Below are 12,090 nucleotides of genomic sequence, written 5' to 3' on the forward strand. Positions count from 1 at the left end.
TAGGTAAACCATACAGACTAGGTGTGGCCTCCCCTGGGTACAGTCTGTGGTACAGAAAACGGTCAATAGCCTTGTCCTGCTCCAAAATTTTCAGGCAATGTATTGACTTCTTCTTGTAACCACTTCCTGGATCTCTTTTCAGAGGTTCATAAGTGTTTAAGTCACTAAGGAGTGTCATAACTTTCTCATGATAGTCTTTCTGGTTCAAAATCACTGTGCACCTTCCTTTGTCTGCTGGGAGAATGACGATGTTTTTGTCCTTGCTAAGAGTGGTGAGTGCGTCCCTCTCCTCTCTACTGATGTTGGAAGGTGGTGGTTTGGCATTGCTGAGGCAGGCTGAAACTTTGATTCTGAGCTGTTCTGCCCCAATAGCTCAGGAGCCAGGCAGAAGGAGAAATCTCACACAAGACAGGCTCTAGAGCAATGTGGATATCCTAACTGGGCCTTCCTAAAAGCAGAGAAGAAACCCAAACAGGACTCCAGTCAGCCAACAGGTGAAAAGGAGGAACCCAGACCCAGACCAGTGGTCATTCCATATGTTGAGGGAGTATCAGAGAAACTGAGACGTTTATTTTCTAAACATAACGTCCCAGTGGCTTTTAAACCCCAAAAAACATTACGGCAAAGACTGGTTCATCCCAAAGATCCAGTCCCCCGGCACAAACAGAGTAATATTGTGTATGCTGTTCAGTGTCAGGAGGGCTGTGATCAGTCTTACATCAGGGAAACAAAACAACCACTGGCCAAAAGGATGGCCCAGCACAGAAGATCAACATCATCAGGCCAGGACTCTGCGGTCTACACTCATCTCAAGGCCAGCGGTCACTCTTTCAGGGATGAAGATGTGCACATCCTGGATAGAGAGGAACAATGATTTGAGAGAGGAGTAAAGGAGGCCATCTTTGTGAAAAGAAATCGTCCATCGTTAAACAGGGATGGAGGCCTACGTGTTCAATTGTCCCCCTCTTACAATGCTGTGATTGCTAGTATCACTCAGCCCTCTGTGAACAGTAAACAGCCATCAGTGTGCTAATGATCCATTGTTAGGCTGATGGTCCTTCTTGAGCATGTGATCAGCTGGTTTTGGTTGTCAGCAGCAAAACTGGTTGATCCACTCTGAGAAGGTGCTATTTAAGAGGCTGAGCTGAATACAGCTCCTCAGACTGAGGAAGTCTCTCGGATGAGAGACGCAACGTTTCTACATTTTTTTTTGTTGTTTTGCTTTTTTGAATGTCCAGAGGACCAGATTGAACTTTTTTAGATTTTTCTACCTGGATTATTGAGCATGCATCAGGATAACATGAGATTATGTTTTGGGCAGTTTACAATAGAAATTTGTTACAGAGTGTTTTAGTTTTTATGGCTTTTGCATTGGTACAATACTTTAAAGTAGATATATACGAAGAAAGATAAGTAGAAAAAAACTATAAATCTAGGTTTTAGCATGGCAAATTTACAGCTATGGATGTGAAATTTGGCTAATATTAGTATTACATTTGTAACAAAAACTTTCTTACTTGGAATATTCAAACAAAAAAAAACAAACAGTATAGTTTTAGCTTCAAATGGTAGGTCGATTTCTAACTTTCTATTCACAAACAAGAAAATGTCTTTCCAGAACAGCTGAGTCCCAGACAGTCCCAGAAAAGATGGGTGATTGTCTTCTCAGAGCTTTGGCAGAGTGAACACATTGGCTCTTGAGTTGTAAATTTAATAAAAGGTTGTTTTTTCTGACTGTTTGAATTATTATATAAAGTGTTTTTGATCACATGGGACGCCTGAGAGGAGGGTTTACTTGCAGAATTATAATGAAGTGTTTTTGCAGAAAGGAATGTTCTTATCACTTGGGACTTAAAAGAACTGTGATGAAGTGTTCTTTGCTTATTACTCGGGAAGCCTGAGAAGTAGGATTTTGGCCCATCCTCCTCACACGCTACCTTGAAATTTCTGAGTTTCAAGTGAGCATGTTTTGTTCACTGGGAAACGCTCTCATGTGATGTCGAGAGAGAGAATAAAAAGAAGAAGCACTTAGACCAGGTTGGAGTCTGCTGTGAGTCTACCGATCGGGACGTCCAGCTGTGTCAGTGTTCTGGTTCTACCTAGGCTGTCTGGCTCTCCAGCCATGTGTCACGGTGAGAGCTTGTTTATCATCGATACTTATGATTGTACATCTGTGGTTGTACCTTGCTTTGCTTGTTATGCTGTAATCTGTGGCGAAATAATAAAGACACTATTATTTTAGCAGAATAGTATCGGAGTATTTTCTTTTTTGTCCATTGTGCTGATCACTCTTCCGAATCCTGGTTTTATTTAAATAAATATCCCAAAATATTTTGGCGTCACGAACAGGATTTGGAAAGAGGACCGCATAATGTTCAAAAGAAAAGAGAAAACGAGTGACAAAGTTGTGCCGGGATGGAACAAGTCCCTGTATCAGTTGAAAAAAAGTGAAAATGTTGTCAAAGAGAAAGTTGTGCCGGGATGGAGCAAGTCCCCGTATTAGTTGATAGCGCTTTGTTTGAGAGGCAGTGGGGGACGCCCCGAGCCTTGGAATGATTACTATACTCAGGAAGAGGTTGCCTACTTGTCTAAAATATATAAACAACAGACTGGAGAACCCACGGATGCCTGGGTAGCTAGGCTGTTGGATAAAGGTAGAGGTCAGGTAGGAGTGAATTTAGCGTACCGACAGGAAGTCAGAGCTTTGCAAGACTCGAGACCTTTGTTTGAAGTTTATGCAGAGGCAGTCCGACAGATGTTTCCTGGAGCATCGGATTGGCCTGAATTACAGGGGCATTGGGTGACCTTAAGGGAATGTGTGCAAAGACTGGTTTGACTGTGTGTAAGGGATGCACTGGCTGTGGGTTTGGCAGCAGATTATCAAGTGCATGTTGTTCCAAAGGCAGTGAGGGATCAGTTGATCAGAACAGCACCATCTCATTATCGATCTGCAATACTTACCGTAATGTTGGGTGCTCCTGACGCTTCTATGGCCGAAATTCGAAGCCGGATCATGGAACTAGGTGCTCTTGGAGATTGGAACACAAAGAGGGCTGAATACCGTGAAAAAACATTTAATCAACCCATGGGTCGTGGGCCAAGAAGGCACAGCCGAAATAACACACAGGGACCCACTCGCTCGGCTTTTTGGAGGGGATTGATAGAGGCAGGAGTACCCCCAGCTGAGATGGATGGTTTGCCAACAGAAGAGCTGAGGGCTAGATGCCATTATTTGGATTGAAAGGGCCAAAAGTAGAAGGTCCAGATGTTGACATCAACCTTCTGAAAGCAGATATTGCCAACATTGAACATCAAAGGTCCAAAATTAGAGAGCCCAGATTTTGACATTAAACTAAAAGGCCCCAAACTTGAAGGTGATATTGATGTTAAAATGCCAAAGGTTAAAGGAGAAATGAAAACACCTGATGTTGACATTAAAGGTCCAGACATTGACAGTGAGGGCCACAAAGGAGGAATTAAAATGCCTAAAGCCAAGATGATTGAAGGGAAAAAGGGTGGATTTGAAATGTCTAAAATAAAAATGTCATCAGTGCACTTAAAGGGGATGTGTTAAGCTGACTGCTTTGAAGGAAGTGCATCATATGTTGTTTTTAACTGGTTCATCTGCAGCTGAAGTTTGACGGCATCTAAAACAACCCGAAGTGTCTAAAAACATCTGAGATGAAAAAATTCACCATATTGTTTTGCAGTTGTTTCACATTTAAAGCAAAAGTTCAGTTCTTTTCAAGAGGGGTTCTGTGGAAAAGTTATGAACAAGTAATATCTTACCTGCTGTACATAGATTTTAGAACAACCTCAGTTTGGAGAAACTGATGAGCTAATAGTCTGAGTGGGGCCAAGACCAGAAGAAGGATTTCTTTTTTAATAAATAAAAGTTAATTTTAAATGTAATTTAAAAAAAAAGAAAACCATTATATTGCTGACACTTTTGTATGAAGTGGTTATTTATGAAGAATTGTCTGATTATTTGTAGAACATGTGGTGCAGCCCGGGGTAATTCCTGCTGGAACAATAACTGTAGAACAAAACGGATGGAGATGAAAAGATTTATACTTGAGAGAAAACTAATGACTCTTTCCCTGTCTGTAAGCAGTTTTTCTTGTTTCTACAGCTTGATGTTTCCTTGGTCTTTGTTGACTGGACGATCGGGACCACCCAGGAGCCAACATGGGAGAAGGTGGTGGCAAGCGCCTACCAACTGGCAGTGCAAGCTGTTGGGGCATCAGGTTCCTTGCCGTAGGTGCCATGGTGTTCCTGGTCAACCTCTCCTCAGACAAAGTAACTTCATATGTTTGAAACACAAAAGCTGCCTGATAGGGAACATCACAACTGACTGTCCTATGCACAAGTGTCGGGCATGCTACAACAGGAAAACCATCCCAGTGATACCTAAGGGATGTCAGATTAGAATGTATGTGGAAACCCCCCCTGTGTAACATGTATAAGAACAGTACATGTAAACCAGATGGAAAAAATGGAACAAAGTTTGACTTTACTGCCAATAACACAGAAGAAATACTCCAGAACATAACCCAAGCATTGAATTGGACCACGTGTACTCTGCAAACCCTACATGCACGACTGCAGAAGGAACGCTTCCAGAGAATAGTGACAACATCAAATCATCACGAGTGGCAGAAGCTTTGGAACATATCTTTTACACATTGGGTGGTTATAAAACCTGAATTGACAAAGTGTACTGAATATATGTGTGAAGGACATTGGGTTCAATATCTTGTAAATGACGGAACTACGGTATGCAGGTATAATGTGTTACCAGTAATAACTGTACTAGGATATTGGTTTCTAAAAATACAGGGTGAATGGTTTGAGCCACAGACAAATCTCACCTATGACGTGCAACTATGCGAGACAGCTGATAAAGGAGTGGTATGTATGCTGCAAACAGGTCATGTTAACCCATGTTTAACCAAAGACGAGGTATTGTGTGATTGGACTCATGAACCAGCTAGAGATATGCTATGGCAAATAGGCCCACACACTTTGTGCATAGCAACGATTAGGAGTCATCCTCAATTACCTAAGGTGCCTTTTTCTGGATGTGTACATGGTGTACACTTGTGGAGTTGGAACAACTTGACTTGTCAATTAACCAATTACAGTTCATCTACTCGCCTAACTGAGATACAGTGGCAATCGTTGTACATCCCCTGGCGAATCTCCCTAGACTGTTTCAAATGCGCATTGAATGGGTCTACGGAGCTGAAACGAATGATTGAGTCGCATAAGTCTAACGTGTCTGATTTAACAGTGTCCACCTATATTGCACAGGGAAAGGTTTTACATGTGGCTAAGCTAATACAGCAAGCGTCGGCCCACCATTGGTGGGACATATTCACAGGAATGTCATCAACGGCGCGACAATATGCAGCCTCTCCTTTGCTTATTTTGTTAATCTGCTTTGGTGTATTAACCATTTGTAATCTCGGTACGTGTTTTTATATTAGAAAGGTGAAGGGCAGTATAACCAATATGATTTATAATACAGCTCTAGCATGAAAATTGAAGTAATTATGCCATACGAAATCAATGGGGAAAATTTTCAAAACTAGTCAGAAAACCAAAGGGTGAAATGAGTTGTAAATTTAATAAAAAGTTGTTTTTCTGACCGTTTGAATTATTATATAAAGTGTTTTTGATCACTTGGGAAGCCTGAGAGGAGGGTTTACTTGCAGAATTATAATGAAGTGTTTTTGCAGAAAGGAATGTTCTTATCACTTGGGACTTAAAAGAACTGTGATGAAGTGTTCTTTGCTTATTACTCTGGAAGCCTGAGAAGTAGGATTTTGGCACATCCTCCTCACACGCTACCTTGAAGTTTCTGAGTTTCAAGTGAGCATGTTTTTCCTCAGATAAGATAAGTCTTCACTCCCTCCACACAGATGGAAAGGAGTTACCGCTTTTTGGAATGCAGCTCTGAGTTTCAAGTAAACATGTTTTGTTCATTGGGAAACGCTCTCATGTGATGTCGAGAGAGAGAATAAAAAGAAGAAGCACTTAGACCAGGTTGGAGTCTGCTGTGAGTCTACCGATCGGGACGTCCAGCTGTGTCAGTGTTCTGGTTCTACCTAGGCTGTCTGGCTCTCCAGCCATGTGTCACGGTGAGAGCTTGTTTATCATCTATACGTATAATTGTACATCTGTGGTTGTATCTTGCTTTGCTTGTTATGCTATAATCTGTGGCAAAATAATAAAGACACTATTATTTTAGCAGAACAGTATCTGAGTATTTTCTTTTTTGTCCATTGTGCTGATCACTCTTCTAAATCCTGGTTTTATTTAAATAAATATCCCAAAATAGCTCTACATTCGGACGGTACTTAGATATTATACGATTGACAGGATAGCATTTATGCAGAATCTTTAGGGCCACTTCTCGAATCTTATTAGTTATGAAATATTTTCTAGGCAACAACCAAACATTTTTCCAACAAATATCATTAAATGAATTAACCCAGAATAATACAGAATCAGGTTTACTAATACAATCTCTAATTATTAATTCTCTAATACATTTGTTATTTGTTTTTTCACTTAAAAATGGGTCAGAGTTGCCAATGAATAATTCTTCATTTAAATAGTCCGTGTTATTTTGTACAGAATTTGACATCAGTATTTTCACACCAGATGGAATGGCGTCAAACACAATTGGAAATTCTCTCGGCAGTACTGGAAAATTATATGTAGATAAAAATTCACTATAAGAGTAAGTGTTGCCCTCTTTGTTGAATAGTTGATGTACATGAACGATGCCTCTGTCAAACCATTTTTTGAAAAAAATGGATTTGTGTTTAAAACCTATGTCTTTGTTGTTCCAGATATAATATTTATGTGGGGAGAAATTGTGTTTGTGAACCAAAGTCCAACATAAAAGCAGCTGTTTGTGGAAATTGGAGAGTTTGACTGGGATTTTCTCAATGCTATAGTTACATCTTAAAATAAAAGATAAACCACCCAATGCTTCAAATACGTGTGTCGAAATAAAGTTCCATAAAGAGTTTGGATTTAGGAGATATCTTTTGACCCACTTGATTTTAAAGGAAGAGTTTAGTGTCTGTAAGTCTAGTACATTAAACCCACCAGAGCACAGATTATTTATCATTATATTTTTCCGGATTAGATTAATTTTTTTCTTCCAAATAAAATCAAATAAAGTTTTGTCCACTTTTGAAATGATATCCTTGGAAACCTCAAGGGCAGAAGTCGCATATACCAAACTGGAAGGACCTTCAGCCTTAGAGAGTAAGACACGGCCGGAGATGGATAAATCTCTCTGTACCCATAAATTGAATTTCTTTTGGATTACAGTAACAAGGGGATTGAAGTTTTCACTTAATCGTTGGTCCTCTTCTTTTATAATATAAATGCCAAGATATTTAACTTTGTGTTTTACTGGAATTCCTGAGATCTCTGTGTCATGACAAGTTTTAATAGGGAGTAACTCACATTTAGATAAATTAAGATTGAGACCTGAAGCTGAAGAAAATTCACCAAGCAGCTCAACAGCACACTTTACTTGAGAGCAATCTTTAAGAAATAAAGTTGTGTCATCTGCCAGTTGGCTCAGACATATTTCTCTACCAGCAATTTGAATACCTTTTAAGCAACTGTTTTTTTATGAAATGTGCTAAAATTTCCATTGGAAGAAGGAACAAAAATGGAGAAATTGGACAACCTTGTCGAATTCCACGCTCAACGTTAAATCTACCGGAGGTCCCATGGGCTAGTTTAATTGAACTATTACCAAAGGCATAGAGGGTGCGTTTTGATTTCTTAAAGTGCTCCCCAAAGCCAAATAGATCTAAAGTTTTAAATAGAAATCATGTTCCAGTGAGTCAAAGGCTTTATGGAAGTCAAGAAAGAGAATAAAACTATTTTCTGATATTAAATCTGAGTAGTCTAATAAGTCTAAAATAAGCCTTATATTATCAATTATGTATCTTCCAGCCATAAAACCATTTTGAGATTCCCCAATAACATCATGAAGTACTTTTTTTAATTTGTTGGCTAAGCATAATGCTAAGATTTTATAATCATTATTTAACAATGTGATGGGGCGCCAGTTGTCTAAAACTAATAAATCTTTTTGTGGCTTTGGGATGAGAGTAATTAAGCCTTGACGTAGCGTGGATGGTAATTGTTCTTTATGTATACTTTCTATAAACACATTCAACAAAAATGGAGCAAGTTCAGCTGAGAATAATTTGTAAAATTCAGAGGTTAGCCCATCGATACCTGGAGATTTACTTAATTTCAGTTTTTTAATAGCATCTGAGATTTCTATAAGTGTAATGAGTGAGTCACAAATAGATTTTTTTGAATTCGCCGATTGTCTTAATATTACCTAGATTCTCAAAAAAATCATCCATTTGAGTAGGTGAAATAGTTGAGGTATATAGTTTTTTATAGAAATTCTCACAAATTTTAGAAAGTTCTTTTGGATTTTCTATGATATTACCATTTGAAGAGAGTCTGTTTATACTATTTTTGTTTTGTTTGAAATGGTTAGAATTTTGCTCTCCCGCTTCCAACCACTTCGCTCTTGAGCGTACAAATGCTGTTTCTATAAACAATTTTCTTAGCTCATATTTTAAAAGCTCCCATTGTTTTTGATATTCCCCTTTATCTTCTGCAGTTTTGAAATGCTCTAAAATTTTTCTTCTAATTATTTCATTTAAAGATTCATTTTGTAATAAAGAACTATTTAATTTCCAGTATGCAGGGTATCTTTGAGTTTGCTTATCAGGTGACAAGTTTAAAGTTAGTACAATTGCTTTATGATCTGTTAAGGGAGTTGGCATAATTTCTGTCTTGCAAATTATCTGAGTAAGAGATTCCGAGATTAACCAAAAATCTATTTTAGATCGCAGAGAACCAGCCTTATTTGTCAATGTAAACTCTTTACTGTTTGGATTAGTAACTCTCAAATATCAATAAGACTTTTTTCATTTGGTATGGTATGGTATGGTATGGTATGGTATGGAATAAAGTTTTTTCATTTTAAAAAAGTACAAAACAATTCCATAACAATAGAAAAAGATACAAAAGATTTAAAATGAAAGGCAGCAGAAAGAAGAAAAAATCTTATTATATCTGCCCCTTTTTTCAAACAATTATTTCAATCATAATAATTTTCAAGAAACAGAACAAAATGAATAACTCTTTCTAATTTTTCTAATTTTTCTAATTCTAATACAAAACACACACTAAGCTGCTTCAAATATACTTTTTTAACAATTCAGCTTTGATCTTTTTCTTAAATGTACACATTGACTTGACATTTTTAACATCACTCTCTAGACCATTTCACAATCCAATTCCTTGGATTGAGGTAGACCTTCCCTTCAGACTAGTTCTGAATTTTGGTTTGACAAATATCTCTATCCCCTTAAGATTATACCAACTTTGTCTTTTAACAAAATTTCTTTGGATATTTAATGGTAATGTGTTATTTTGAGCCCTTATACATAACTGATAAAATACTGTAATCTACCAAATCATGGAACTTCAATAACTTCAGTTGATAAAATAATATGCTTGATGGGTGACTGTAATGCTTTCTGGTGATAATTCTTACAGCTCTTTTCTGTAAAATAAAAATAGGTTTTGTAAATGTTTTACACGCTTTCCCCCAAACATCAATGCAATAGATTAAATGTGGAACAATAATTGTGTTATACAACATGTACAGAGCTTTATCATTTAATAATTCCCTGACTTTGTATATTACTGCAATAGATTTAGCTATTTTTGTTCTTACAGAATTTATATGGTTTTTCCATGTTAGCTGTTCATCAATGATTACACCCAAAAATTTCATCTCATTAACTCTACAAATGTCAACACCCTCAATTTTAATTTTTATAAAATTTTTATAAAATCTGTCAAAAAACAGTTAGTTTTATTTCTACCAGGCCACCTATCAATGCCATCATTAACTGTGCAATTAAAATCCCCTCCCAGTATTACTTTAACATCAGTGAACCTTTCCATGATACTTTCAATAGTATTACTCAGTGTTTGGAATAACTCTTTTGTTTTCTCTTGTGTTAGTGTAACCATAAACATTACCTAATAGATAAAACTGGTTGCAGTAACAAAAAACTATCAACATATAATGTCCATTTGGGTCAGATTGAGTGAAAATAATCTTCTCATTAAATTTGTGCTTCAGGGTTAAAGTTCCAGCTGAGTGATGGTTTCCATGGGACATCCACAGGTCCTCGCCCCATTGTGATTTCCAGAAGTTGTAATCTTCTTCAGCAGAGAGTGATTCTTGAACCAAGCAAGAGTCTGAGTCAAACTGTTTTGCATAAAGAAAAACTGGCTTGCGTTTAGTAATGTCTCTTAAGCCTCGAGTATCATGTAACATATCATGTTGCTGCTGATCTGTTTCAATGTTGATGTGTTCATGCGTGCACATCTGCTCACAGACTCATGTTCATGTTTGTGCTGATGTTCAATGTTTTATGTTATGAATGCTTAGTGTATATTTAGTTGATGTTTTTCTTAGTTCATATCTTAGATGTTATTACTGTTTTTCTTATACATTTTATTGTTGGATGTAACTGGGACCCCGTGTACATAATTTCGCTCCACCACATGTACCACATGAGGTGCGAATGACAATAAAGAAACTCTGACTCTGACTCTGAGTATTAACTGAAATAAATTTTAAAGTAGAAATGTTCAACAGGAACAGACAAACGACAAACAAACAAAAAAGTCAGAGCAGTGATTTACTCTTAGATTAGACTAATCATAGAGCATTCTCCCTTTCAAAACACCAGTTAGAAAATTTCTTTGTTCTTCACAAAGGCTCTCCCTCCGACGAAGTAGGCCAGCTTCTTCTCCTCCCTTGCCTTTTGAATGGTGGGCCACAGACGCTTCCTTTTTTCACGATCCTCCGGAGTCAGATCCTCCATGAAACGTAGGTTCCTCTGTGTCAGGTACTCAGCCTTTTTAGACATCTTCCATATTGCATCCCGGTAGTGCCTCATGGAAAATTGGATGATAATATCCCGCGTATGCCCTGAGCCATACCTGCGTTTGTTCTTCCAAGCCTGTGCACTGAGTCAATCACTTCAGCAAACTTCTCTTTGTAGCATGGAGCAATGTTTTGGCAAATTTCGATCACTTTCATCCTCACGTCTTCTCCCTCTGCCTCGTGCAAACCACGCAGGCGTAGGTTCCAACGGCGTTTGTCGCGTGACAATTCGACGACTTTATTTTCTAACATTTTTATTTTCTCTTCTGCAGTATCCACTCTCTTCACCGTGTTCTGTATTGTTCCTTTGATGTCTTATAAGTCAGCAGAAAGAAATTCAACTGACCTTCTGAGTTCATCCAAAGACTTTTCCAAGGACTTTTCGATGGACTTTTCGATGGAAGATCCTTGTTCGTGGATAGCTAGCTTTAGCTCCTTCACGATGTTGACTGCCGATTCTGGCTCCATTTTGCCTTTTTTGGTGTTGGTGGATTTAGTTGGTGGAAGAGAAGGAGGAATGTCACTCTTTCTTTTCGACGTGGGATTATTTGGCATTGCTACAAAATACCAACAATCATTAAAGATGCCGTTTTTCAACAAAGTTTTGGGAGAAACTCCGACGTAGCGTCTACCTCCTCTCCGCCATCTTGGCACCCCTCCAGGGTGTCTGGGCTCTCCCTTAGAGATAGGGTGAGAAGCTTGTCATCTGGGAGGGACTCAGAGTAGAGCCGCTGCTTGTCCACATCGAGAGGAGGAGCCAGCTGAGGTGGCTCGGGCATCTGGTTAGGATGCCTCCTGGACAACTCCCTGGTGAGATGTTCCGGACACGTCTCACCGGGAGGAGACCCAGAGGAAGACTCAGGACACGCTGGAGGGACTATATTTCTCGGCTGGCCTGGGAACACCTTGGCATTCCCTCAGAGGAGCTGGCCCAAGTGGCTGGAGAGAGGGAAGTCTGGGCCTCCCTACTTAAGCTGCTACCCCTGCAACCCGACCCTGGATAAGTAGAAGAAAATGGATGGATGGATGGATGGATGGATGGATGGATGGATGGATGGATG

At 38.7% G+C, this 12,090-nt stretch overlaps 1 protein-coding gene across 1 annotated transcript in view; it reads right to left on the bottom strand.

Annotated features, from left to right (window-relative positions):
* Positions 1–12,090, bottom strand: part of c1qtnf12 (C1q and TNF related 12) — a 114,783-nt gene that overhangs the window by 23,364 nt on the left and 79,329 nt on the right. The gene's annotated exons all lie outside the window — the stretch shown is intronic.

The sequence above is a fragment of the Nematolebias whitei genome, chromosome 11, assembly GCF_014905685.2.
Source record: "Nematolebias whitei isolate Nwh7 chromosome 11, NemWhi1, whole genome shotgun sequence".
Taxonomy (NCBI): domain Eukaryota; kingdom Metazoa; phylum Chordata; class Actinopteri; order Cyprinodontiformes; family Rivulidae; genus Nematolebias; species Nematolebias whitei.